Source organism: Erithacus rubecula, assembly GCF_903797595.1.
Source record: "Erithacus rubecula genome assembly, chromosome: 3".
In the NCBI taxonomy this organism is placed as follows: Eukaryota; Metazoa; Chordata; class Aves; order Passeriformes; family Muscicapidae; genus Erithacus; species Erithacus rubecula.
Genome location: NC_136689.1, coordinates 103065157 through 103078596, shown reverse-complemented (window position 1 = coordinate 103078596; position 13440 = coordinate 103065157).

Here is a 13440-nt window from a genome sequence, read left to right as displayed (position 1 = left end):
TAGGGGTGTTTTGCTTTTTAAGGAAAATCTGTCACACTAAAGGCATTCAATGTTCAGTTTTGAATGGGCTGTATTATTGCCACTGTTCTTGCTTCTCATCTTCTTATGGCATCACTGCTAATATCTTGTTCTTCCAGCAATATTTTTGTCTCCACTTAAAATGAGTTTCCACACTTACCTAATTTTGTATGGCATGAGCAAGAAGTGTCTAAGGCTTGGAGCAGTACATCATTTATAATATTCCTGCTAATTGAAGAAATGTGGGCCAAATCTAAATAGTATGTCAGCTTCAGCAGCTTCAGGAAAATGATAACGTCAGATATCATTACACTCACAGGATATAGTAGAAGGAAATAGGCAGTAATCAATATGCTGTCATTGAGTTGGAGTTGACTTCTTCTTGGCAATGAAGAATTAGTCTGTGTAGACATACCAGCTCGGAAATGCTCAGAAAGCCAATTAGCTTTACATGAAAGCTAGGATAATCCATAAGTAATACAAGAACATTCAGTTAGGTTGTATTCAGATTGCCTCTTTCATTTACTTACTTGTGAGTTGAGAGGGTTTTGTAACACTGTTGTTTAAACTCAAATGGTAGGGCTAGTGCAGGGTGACATTGGTCAGTGTTCAAGACTCTGTCTGATAAACACAGGTTCATAACCTCCTATCCCAAACTATATTCCTGCTCTCCCACAGCAGCCCCTAAATTATTCCCAGCTAAACTCCCTTTCACCATGAATCATCTTACTAATGAGGCATGCCTCCTCACAAATCCCACAACCAGGGCCCCCTGCTGTGGAGAGCCAACACCCCATCAGCTCTCAAACCCCACGTCTAGCACTGTATAATCTCTGCTATGTGCCACGCATATTATGTGCATGCAGCCGCCCCTCATCACAGCTAATGCTACCAGGGCTTGGTTTGATTGGATGAAGCAAAGCAGCAGCTGGGAGGAGCTATTTGATTAATAATAAATAGATACAAAGATTTATGATTAACATGGAACATCTTAATGATTTACCATAGCGATGAAACCAATAGGCTGATATTCCAATCCGATTTCTACAAATTTGTATAATCCTCAGGGTAAAACAATTTAATGTGCTGTCTCTTTTATAGTTACAAAAGGCCTTTCATATGATCAATTATACATAAGAGTATAATAAATGTAACTTTCTTCATACTAATCACATCTAACTTAAATTCTCTTGTCGGTCTTTGGAGTGTATGTAGCATTCCCCATAAAGTTTTTAGTCTCAGCTCTTAGCAAAAGTTAATATACCCAGAACTTCCAAATAAATCATCAGTACAAGGGTCTTCACACTAGTAAAACTGTTCAGACAATACAGTTTATTAGCAAAGCACTCCCTCCTTCTAGTCAAGCCCCACAGTGAACTTGCTGCTTCATATCAGGGGGTTGTCTAGGGCTTAGGGTGCTGAATCTTTAAAGTTTTGATAAGAGGTATTGTATCAATGTCATAACTCAGGGCAATGCAAAAGTAGCATAAAGACAACATAATAATAATATTTTGCCTAGTAGATAGATCCCAGCTAGGAAATGGAACTTCATGAACACATGCAGACAAAGAGTCTCAAAAGCCATGAGGTTTATTAAAAGTTTCGAGACAGAATTACCATCTAATGCAATTTTGGTTTCTAATTTCCGTAGAATTGCAATTCATAAAAAGAAAACTGCATGAAGTCCTTCATATGAAAGCAAAAGAGAGAGGCAGAGACAGAGTGAGGATGTTCACCTCTTATGCACATTGAAAAACAATCGCTTAGTTAAATACAGGGGACTATGTTGAAGATGACAGCAGACACCAAAAGCAATTGAAAGAGACTGCAGAAAAAGTCTTCCTGCTGTGTTCTAGTTGCCTGTTTTGGCATATACAGTGTTCTGCAGGATGCACAGCCACAGTGTGAAATGTGTATTCAGTCATGATCAGACATCCACAGAACTTTCAATGAATGAAGAGTCAGTTGAAAAGCAGTTGAGACTACCTGAGCAGGTGAAAAAGAGTTAAAAAATACCATGTGTTTGAAGGCTGGAAAGAGAAGACTTGGCACATAGCCATGTGCAGGTTCTTATAGCGAGAGAGAGAACTCTTTAAGAAACATTTCTTATGGGGCAATAGAAATCTTCAAAATTTTGGCTAAGTGCTAAGACTTTGGGACCTTCCTTGAAACCAAGTACTGCAAATTTCCCAAAGACTTTTTACCTGAAAAATTATATCTTTTATCCTTTGTTCTGTGAAACTTTTTCACTTCTGGTTGGAGGGAATGAGAGAGAGAGACAGTGTATGTAACAGAGATCTGTCATGACCAGGACTTTGGGATCTGTGTGCAAAGACACATACACCAAAAGTACATCCATGTCTGTGATGCAATTAATGGCTCTGAAAAAAAAAATAGAACTCAAAATAAATCTAATCAGTTTGGAGGTTGCTCTTTTTTTCCTCCTCTCTCTTTTTGAAAGCTACCAGATTTAGGTTCTCCTTTTTAACTACAGCTGCCAAAATTTTACATTTTCCAAGTTAAAATTCCACTTCTGCCATGTTCACTTTAGGAATTGGCACTTTAAGAATCCTCCTCCTTAGTGTTAAAGACTCTTAACACAATCAAAGTTACTCGACTAGCAGAAATAACATTGAGTTAATTGCCTATCATACGGTTTTGTAGTATCTGCATGCACTGTCATTGGTGTACTGTTGTGAGTTGACCTGGCTTTTGAAAATATTGCCCTTAAAGTCTGGCACATTTTTAGAACCAGGCTGTCAGTGAAGGAAAAATGAACTGGAACATCATAATCTGCTTCAACCATAGTAAAGAGAGAGACATCTGGTAGGCCACTTGGCAGTCAGCCAGCAACGAAGACTTGAATTAAAATGATGAACATGTTCTCAGGAGCCTGCCTCTGAACTGAAGAAGTTATAAGTCTCAGCTGCTTCTTGGAAGTTGGCTGTAAGTGGTGGCAGTGGGCCCTTCATCCTCGCGCTGTGCCACGTGTTTCACGATGTTGCACGAGCCATAAAACCATCTTAAATACAGCTGTAGAGGGTCAGAAATGAAACAAAAAGTGAGCTAGAGGAGTAAGAATGGAACAGTTTCACATTTCCTAGAGCTACATAGAAACTGGGACAACCTCCTCTGTCTAATGGAATTGATCTAAGTTCCCAGGCAGGCTGGAAAAGCACCCCGAGGTCCTCCATAGTTGGTCTTACAGGTGTCCTAGATAAGCCTATGGTTTTCCTGGGAAATAAAGAGTTCTGAGATTTCTAACTACAAAAGACAGAGTAGGCTATTTTACCTCCTGACATACATCACCAGCTCCTACTGTCTTGGGTGTCTAACAAAGGGACAGGAATTGTGCTGGCCATCACTTCCCCAAAGAATCGCTAAAATAGAAATCAATGCCCCAGCTGCAAGCCCTTTCAGGAACAAAGCAGTGAGGAAGGAAAGCTGTATCAGGTGACAATAGACCATAGCAGATTTCTGTTATTTTGGTTTCAAAGCAAATTCCTAGCTGTGATTTGGTTTATGGTCAGCAAGTGAATGAAATTCCATCCAGATCTAGATGCCACTAACCCCACCCAGTTCTAATAAAATGAGCTGCTAGAGAAGATTTTCATTAGCCCATCCACAGTTTAAGAAAAACAAAAAAGTAATAAAATGCATGCTGTAGCCCAGTTTTGGAATTTAAAGAAGCAGTGGTTATCCAGTAGATGTGTTGTATTTAAATAAGAGGTTGGACAGACAAAATGTGTCACCTAATGAGGCAGCACAGAAGTTCTACATAAGACCATTTAAATTTGTACTGGTAATTGCTTTATGGCATTGTGAGGTCATTACAGTTTGAGATTAAGATGGCCAAATCATCACAGGGAAGATCTTCAGAGACCCTCTTACACAGCTATTACAAGGCAGCATTACACAACACAAAGCATGACTTGGAGAAGGCCTCACTACAGTGCTCTGATGGTAAAATCACATTGTGAGACTACAATAAGAAAGAATACTGCAGAGCAAGTCTGTGGAGATTAGACTCAATTATGATGTCAAAACAAGCTGAAACAATGTCAATGCAAGTTATATCATTAAGGTTGAAACTTAAACCTAAGAAAGCAAGGAAATTCTGCATTAAACCTGCCACATCACCTTTAAATCACACCCTTGTGCTAAGGTGTTGCAGCAGGTAGAGACCTCTCTCAGCTCTAGGTATTGTTACATACTGCAGATGGTCTCTGTACAAAATTGTTTTAGTTTCATTGTACAAATGTCTAAATGATTAACCTAATATGTTTAAGCTATTACTGAAGATTGTACAAAACTCAGGGTTCTAGAGAAAACTCCAGGTTAACAGCTGATATTTCACTGGGTGTCCAGATGTAAAGGCCTTGATGCCTTGCAAAAAATAAATCGAACTATTTAGGCACTCAGATGAATAAGTTGTTTCCAATGTCCCTGGAGATTTTTTTAATAGGAATAACCAGAGCAACCCAGATTTTGGCAAAATATACTAAGGTATGCTCCTTCTCCTGACAGGTTACAGCCTGGCTTGAAATAGAAGGTAAAGAGTATAACAGAACACAGATTTTTGCAATGTGTTTCTTAAGAAAAGACCACCCCTGAGAGAAATTCAAGCATGTACTGGGGTTTACCTGTGTGCAATCAACTGTAGGAGGTTGAACCAAAGAAAATATATTTAAATCATTCCCACTGGTTAACTCAAGGAAGGCCCCCAATGGCCACACAAGCTCTCTGCTTCAGCTTTGCTCTTTTTTGTTATTGGAACTAGGGAAGTGTAAATGGTGATGGGCTGCAGATGCAGCTGGTGGAAGCTGGCTGATCCCCAGTGACTTCAGTGGGGTGACATCCATTTTTGCCAGCTATGGGCCAATACACCTGTGTATGGTTTGCTAGAGAGTGTGTTAGCTGACAGGGAGCCCATAGCCTGTGTGCTGATTGTTCTTCCCAGATTTAGTACAGTGTATGAAACTCCTCGGGCTGACTCTGCAGGGCTCCCACAGACCGTTTATTCCTTCAATTTTGTTCGTCTTGTGCTTGGCAACATCTGAGGCCAGTTCTGACATCTTGCCCCAAACCAAGGCAAACCCCAACCCAGCTCCTTCCATATCAGTTCATTTTGTGATCTCAAATTTTATTTGGTGTCCATACATCTGTAAGCCTTGGATGAACTTGTCTCAGGTTGAAGAGATGGTAACTGAACTTCCTTGGTTTCTGCTAAAGGATTTTCATGCAGCTTTAAGTATATATCCATTATATTGGTTTCTGTGATTCTTTCTGTGTTTTTATAATGGTGCTATCCCCTGTGCTAATTATACCAGCACCACCATCTGCATATTGATATCATTAATTAGTATAAAGAGTCACTCCTCTAAAATACATGGCAGTGTCTCTCTGACTCATTTGCCATGAGGGTAATATAAGTGAAGTACAACACCATAATACACCATATTTAGCCCTGAGCTGTAATCATCTTTATTAATTGCTTAATGTAGCAATGCCTACTGCAGGAAATGCCATCCTGTAAGGTCCTGATTAGCTCCTCAGAGGTGCAAAGTGTCCACATTTCCCCAAGAAATCACACGTGAGGATCTTTGAGGGACAACTCTGAATTTTGCCAGCTCAGGCCATTAGTACAGTCCACAGCCCTAAATAGGGACAACTCACAACAAATGTGGAGGCATATGCTGGGGAGTTCTGCAGCTAGCAGCTAAGGAGGTGCTCATCACAGAAAATACCCCAAGTCCCAACAGAGAAAGTGAGCTCTGGAATAAACAAACACCCACCTGGCACCTCCAAATACTTCTGGAAAATATTTGGGCCTGGTTTGTACTCTGTGAAAGCCCATGTTATTCACAAGATCAAAATAAAGATGCAGTGAAAGGGAAAGAGAGAGATATACAGCTTGGAAAGAAAAATAACGGATATAAGAAAGAGTGGAGAAAAGCAAGAGTTAACTAAAAGGGAGAGGAGGAGAACACTCAGATACCACAACAAGGGGCCCAAGAAAGACTCAGCAGGATGTGAGGTGTCAGAGACACCACAGGAAGGGGAAGAGCAGGACTAAGAAACAGTGGGAGACAATAAGACTGGGAGGCAAAAAAGAGCAAATTGGGGAGAGAAAGCAGGAACAAGATGGTGATAATGTTCTCTCTTCAGAAGCAAACTCAAAGATATGACTGAAATGCCTTCCTATAGAAAAGAGAGCACGGATGCTGGTTTTCAATAGGTTCTTTCAATTTAATTGTGTTTCACTGATGAATTAGTGCTTAAAAGGAATTTTCCTGAATGTTTTCTCATGGCTCTGTCAGCCAGTGGTCATTGGAGAATCTTGTGCTGCTGAACACATCCAGCTATGCAAAGGCAGCCTGGCTGTAACAAAAACTATCACTATATGGTTAAATATAACTATTTCTGCTAGATTAATTTGGTGACAACTGGAAAAATATTCCTTAAACAGATGTCACAGACAATGCAGATCTTACAGTATCACAAGCCTCATTGCCAAGACCCATCCACTTGGCTCACTAGAAAGCCAAGTTTACATTGGGACCCCAAAATTAATGATCTGTCTGAACAAAAATAAAGTTTCAGTTATTCACTGTTTCTGGGCTGCACACAGGGACCGTGCCACAATGTGGAGACTAGCAAGGCTTAGTTGTCCCATCCTGGTCTTGGCATGGTCCTCAGTGCCAGGGTCAAAACAGTCTAGAACTCTCACTGACTTGAGCTGATGGTTTGTTCAAAGAAGGTTCAGATTGAACCTGAGAAAGTGAGAGGCATATTTAGGCTTCTGTATATTCATATAAACACCAAATCTGTGTTTGTACCCTTGGCAGTGTCAAGGCATATTTAATGTTCATTGAAAAGTCTGAACTATGACCTTCAGTGTCTATAATCATTTCCCTGAGGAACTGACTTTTACTTGATTGACTTAGGGGCAGTCAAATGGACACCTCTCTGAGCCATTCGAGAGAATGGTCAGGTGAGTTAAAGGTGATTGAAAATTCACTTTTCCAGGCACTCAAAGAGCTTGATGACTCAGGTTGTTAATGGGAGTCACATCAGGGCCCCAGCTTTGCACATGATCACTGTTGTGAGACAGCATTACTCCCACTGACACACAGTGCTCAGCTCACTCTTTCTTCTGGTGCAGGAGCAGCAGGTTCCCTTGCACACCAGATACACTGTCTTGGGCTCTGTACTAAAGCTTGAAACACAGTAAGGTGGCTCCTGGTGGCAGGGGAGGTGGCCTGGCAGCACAGGTGTTTGCTGTGGTGGGGCAGGGGATGGAGGGCACATGTGCAGAATTACAGCACAAGAAGCTGCGTTAGTAACAAGCAGGAGCAAATCCCAGTGCTCCATTTGGAGATTCATCCTTACATGTCTTCTACCATTTTACTTAAGGTACCATTAATGTGGAATAAAATATACCTCCAAAGTGAAGGATTGCCTCTGAAACAGTACCATTGCTAATGTTTCTATTATTGATCTGCACCCAGCTGTTGTGTGTGCATCTATGGGGCCACTCGCTGTTTCAGTTGCTGCAGACTGCATCTGCTGCTGGCAAGTTATGAATTCACATGCTTTAAGCAGCACTAATTTGAAGTGAATGCCTTATAAATAATCCACGCAAACAATCTTTGGCATTAATACACATTTAGTGATACTAAACCCGAGCAGATAAAGTTCACAGTGGTTCAAGAAGAAGACCTAGATCATTTGTGGCCTTTAAATCCCCCATGGGCTTTAACAGTAGAGAGAAGAGAGAGGCCATGTTCTCCATGCCACCTTCAATTACATTTCCTTCCCTGTTTATTTTTCTTCTCCTTCCTACCCTAGTGAAAATATTCACTCCAGTTTTACTGGGAAGGGAGTGGAAAAATGAAGGAACTTGTCTAAAAAGTCTTTTCATGTGTTCTTGAGGTTGGACTGTACTGAATAACTGGAGGCAGTTAAAATAAACATGAATTTAGGCTGATGCATTTCAACAGAAAGTATGGCTTAGGTTATAATTACACTGCTCTGGCACATAATTAATGGGTCTGAAAAATACAGGTGTACAGTACTGACTGAAAGACCTCTGTGGAGTACAAAGAGCATGGTGATTCTCAAAATTGAGAGCTCAAATGTTCTGTGTTTTCATTTGAACAGCTGTGTAAAGTGTTTGCAATGCAACCAGCCCTCCTCCCACTTCCAAACTGAATAACTTTGGGGTTTCGCTGTAAATTCAAAAAGTTTGGACCTTCTCTACCAAATAGGTCACAAGTCTCTGATAGAGTGTCAGTTAGGCTATGATTTTGCATCAAAATGATGATTTTGGAGAGTTCTGATGCAAAAACTAAATCATAAATGTGTGTAAATATATACAAATGCATACATTTGTATGTGTGTATATATATGCATATATATGTATACATTTTAACTCAGCTGAGAGTGGAGAATTTAGGTTCATTTTAGCATAAAGCTCTGAGAAGAATATGGGACATACAGTCCCACATGGTTTGAAACAGAAGTCAATCATTTTGAAATAAAACTGCTTATTTGCACACACCTCTGCTTGTTTGGATTCTTCTGCCTGTCCCTCCAAAACTAGTAAAGCCTCTCATATTTGTGCAGTAAAGGAATGTTATCCTCCTTTGGAAACTGCATCCTATTTTACTCGGTGGCATTTTTGCTGTTGACCTCAATGATAGAGCTGAGAGAATTTGTAATGAATAATTAATCTGATGAATTTAGCCTACTTTTCTGCCTGCGTAGTATCTGAGGCCAGATTGCACCATCTTCAAACATAATTATTTGAAATTACTTAACACACTTCCTTAGACTGTGAATTTGTCAAGACTGATTCTCTGGGAGTATCGGTACTGAGCAGCATCCTTGCAGTTTTTGTTTCACAAAAGTGCTCCAAGAGCAGCCCACCATGGGTGGAGATGTCAGAAATGTGAGGTGCTATTCAGGTAGGAGAGCAGCCACAGTCCTGTGCAAATTATGCTCAGTCAGGCAAAGTGCAACTTGCTGGTTTTGTTGGTTGGCTGTATTTTCAGAAATTTCACAGAAAATGAAGCTATGTTTGTATTTCTGAACTTCAAAGTGTAGGTAAATCAAACTTTCCAGTCAGATGTTTAGAGACTGGAGTAAGGCTTTAGTCTTTTGGAGGGACTCTAAATTTTCTTCATTGTTTTTCTTTCTCTCTCTCTGTTTTCCACTTTCTTTTACTTTATGGACATGCAAATTACTTTAATTCAATGTACTTCTGTTTTACCACCACTCACTCCTTGTGACAGGTTTATTATGTTGTCTTCTTTGCATTGACCAAGAAAATGCATATCAGGGCTGGCCACTTCCTTCTTATTGGCCAAAGTGAAATTTTCTCAGCCATCAGTGCTGTGGAAGGATGTGGGAAATCTTTATTTGCATTACTTAGTTTGTAAACATCTTCTACAACCTGGTTTATTCACCCACCTATTTCCACTCTCAACCATTTCCCTGTTTTTGACTCTTTTTTCCATAGTGTCCAAATCTTCATGGTGTTTCTGGTTATAACCATTCCTTAGCAAGGATCAGGGTAGCTTGGAGCAAAGCAGTGGGGGGTGGTCTTTCATGGCCCAATTAGTTTGACATGTCCTGCATGACCTTTGTGCCTTGGAATGTGCTGGAGAATGTTGCTGCTCCACCATCTGTTGTATGGACTGTTGTATGAACACTGCAGGAAATGCAGCCTGCTTATAGGGGCTTTGAACAGCTTTGGGCTTGGTTGTGGCACCAGCAGGGCAGCTGTGTTTGCCTGATCCTAGGAGGGGTTTCCAGTAAAGAGATGGCACCTGTTTACAGTTCCCAGTAGCCACTTCTGCCTCAGACTTTTCAAGGCAACTGGAGCTAAAATGACCCTGATGGAGAGAGACCACGTGTGAAGGCATGTAGTGACAGGACAAGGGGCAATAGGTTCAAGCAGAAGGAGATAAGCCCTCAATTAGACAAAAGGGAAGGAATTCTTGACTGTCAGGGGGGTGAGGCACTAGAGCAGGTTGCCCAGAGAAGGTGTGGGTGGCCAGACCCTGGAACTGTTAAGGCCAGGTTGGATGGGGCTCTCAGCAATTTGGTCCAGCAAAAGGAGTCCCTGCCCATGGCAGAGATGTTGGCAGTAGATCATCCTTCAGATTGCTTTCACTCCAAGCCATTCTCTGATTCATTCTATGGACTCAAACAGCAAGAGCTTTGCAAGTGGTTTTAGAGGAAATAGCAGCCAGGTATTGAGACTCAGCTCAGTGATTTCCCATTTTGCTGATTCCCCTCCATTCTCATGTCTTGATAGTGCTCATTACAGCTCTTAGTGACAAAAGAGGGAAAGAACAAGGCTCCACACTTATTACTCTTATCTGCAATAAAGCCTGAAGGAGAAGGAGCATACCAAGGTTTTGTGAGGACTGAAGAAAAAACAGACCTGAACATGCCTTGTATACAGATACAGGTGGAGATTGGAGGCAGACACCTGGCCCTGATGGCAAAATCATCTGATTTCCTGCCATGTTTATCCCCTTTCAGACAGAATTGGGTGTTTCCAGCTCTACAGATTTGCACCATTTGAAATGTCAAGTGCATCTCCCGGGAGCTAGAGTCTCTTGCACACAACTATTCAAATCTCATTGTCAAAATCTGTATATGCCACAGAGACCTTGGAAACCACAACCTGGTTGTGCCGCTCCAATCCTTCAAGAAATCAAGAAAATAAAACTTCATCTAAGGCAATTTCCTCGGCTCCATCCCTCTATCAGCATTTGCTGTATCAGTTAAATAAACACACTGCAAACTCACCTGCTTATGACTGTCCTTAGAAATAGTCCCTGATGATCAAACTGGTACAACTCCAGACCTCAATACATTTTTGCAAAAGATCCATGGCAAATGGGGGAATTGCATGATATAGGACCTTAAGACGATAATATGACTTTAAGATGTACAAATACGTAAGATTTCTTGGAATTATACACTTTGCATATTTGAATGAGAGAGTTCTGAGAGAATCAAGGAACATTTCAGAGAGATTACAGGGAACACAAGGGAAATTTTTACTTAAAAATTGTACATATAGAGCCCACTTTAGACACCTGCAGAATAACTATTAAAAATTAAATTACTAAGCCTAAACTAACTAAAATGTCCTAATTCCCCTACCTGCGCCAAACCTTGATCAGCCAAGTCAAGTTCCCATGAGGATGCAGCCTTCAGGAAGGTGACAGTGTATTTAAAGCACAGTAGTAATTATTCAGGACTCTACATTTAATGATATCCACTGCTGGCCCAGCACTCTGGCTGTGCAGAGCTATGCCAGAGAGTGTATTTCAATCTCCAGACCCAGTCTCTTGCTCCCCATGCTTGCAAATCTGGGCATGTTGCAAGGTGGAATGCGCTCAAATGTGGGACAAACTTCTGGAGGAAGTGCTGTCGAGATACATTCCATTCCCTACACATTTCCTTGGGCCTATGTCCTCTCCAAAAACCCACTCTGAATTTGGATTTAAGCCCTACATATGTCTCCTGCTCATCTTGAAGACATGCATTACTAGGCTATAAGGAAATACTATCTTATTCTCCCTGTCTGCAGCAAACCATTGTCATTTTCAGTTGCTATTTGCTCAGAAAACAGTGGCTTCTGGATAACAAGGGCTGACATGACCCAGTCTGCAAATACTGTGTTGTGGCAGCCTGAAAGATAATGTGTGTTGCCGCTGAATTCACAAAGGAAAAAAACTTTGAAACATTTTAAAAATGCAGGTGCACAAATTACTCATGCCAGCAGCAGCAGTGGCATTTTGTAATAAAATCTTGTGTTTATTCTCCACTGTTGAATACACATACCTTACAGTTCCCAGGAGATCATCGTCCTGTGCTATCCAATGAACAATTTACAGATGGATTAAATACATGTGCAAAATGAAATAAAACTTGCAGTTTTATAATGGGCATTGGTTATCCTTGCAGTCAGCACAAATTTCCTATGTATGAATGGGGCTTTGGTTCACTTTAGAATGTCAGTTTTTTCCCTTATTTTTTCTTTGTGTCAAATTTCAGTCTATTCTTCTAAGATATTTGAATATTCATAATATTACTGGATTCTCAGTACCAAGCAACATCCAAATAATCAGCAAGCACTAACCACAATACAGAGCTTTCAAGCTTTTCTTGCTTTGATTGCTTGGTCTTACAGAAATTTGCTTTTCTTGATACCAATAGCATATCTAGAGTACAGAAAAAGTGGACCAGGAATGTAGAATGTTTTGAGGAAGGTCTTCACTGAATAAATGCTGAGTCTGTGAACTCAAGCAGTAGAAAATATAAACAATAAGAAGAAGGGGTGCTGCAAACTCAACTATTGATCTGAAAATTTCAGTCTCTCTCATGTGGCAGTTATTGTCTAGACTCTATATATTAGTTTGAAGAATATCTTTTCAATACAAATCATTTGCTCAAAACTCTTGTTGGAAAGCAGGCAAATCCATCTGTCTCATCCTTTTGCAGCAGCTCCTCTGTATCAGCCTTTGCCAATCCTTCTTTTCATTTGAATCAACTCCTGATGGTACAGTCATCATCTGATCACCTTGCCTTTCCTTTCTCGTTAGTTCCCCCACCCTCCTACAGAAAGTATTGCATTTCTCAGAATGGAGGGGACAAAAGTCCCATGTTTTAGATCCATGAGAATCTTGAAGTAAAATACATGGTTCCTGAAGTCAGAAGAGCAATACACTTGCACTGGTATATTTGCACTATTATAAACCACAGGGCTCTTCCATGAATAAAAAAATCAAACAAGCAATAACAACAAAAATTTAAAAAAAACCCAAAAAACCAAAAAGAAAAACAAAAGCACGCACACAGAAAAAAAAACACCAAAGACAAACAAACAATCAAACAAAAAAAGCCAAACCAAAAAACCCACCATACACAAAAAGGGAAACAAAAACATATCCTCCAGTATATTATGAATATTTCTCTCCCTTGCTATGTGCTGCTGCTAACATCAAGCAGTGGCAAGTGTAGATGGATCAGTCACTGTGGGCAGCATGCTGGGCTGATGGATCAGCAGTGGCATATGTGCAGCTGTGCAAGTCTGGTATCAAGGTGTGTCAGCCTGTCTCTGCTACCTCGCTGCCCATCCAAGCCATCTTTTGTTTCTATTGTTGTAGTTCCATCAATCTGGCACACGAAAAGAGGAATCATGATATTCTTCATTGCAGGTCTGTCTGTCTGTCTCACACCCACCAAGCCCTTGGCAACCATCAGCACCCCCCAGCTGGAATGGGCTTTGTTTTGCCTTCACAAAACCATTTGTGTTTTGTTCTGAATCAGGCTTTCTTTCACCTGGTTCATTTGGGGAAGCAAGAGAGGGGATTATGTTTGGAGTTCTTGACTCCC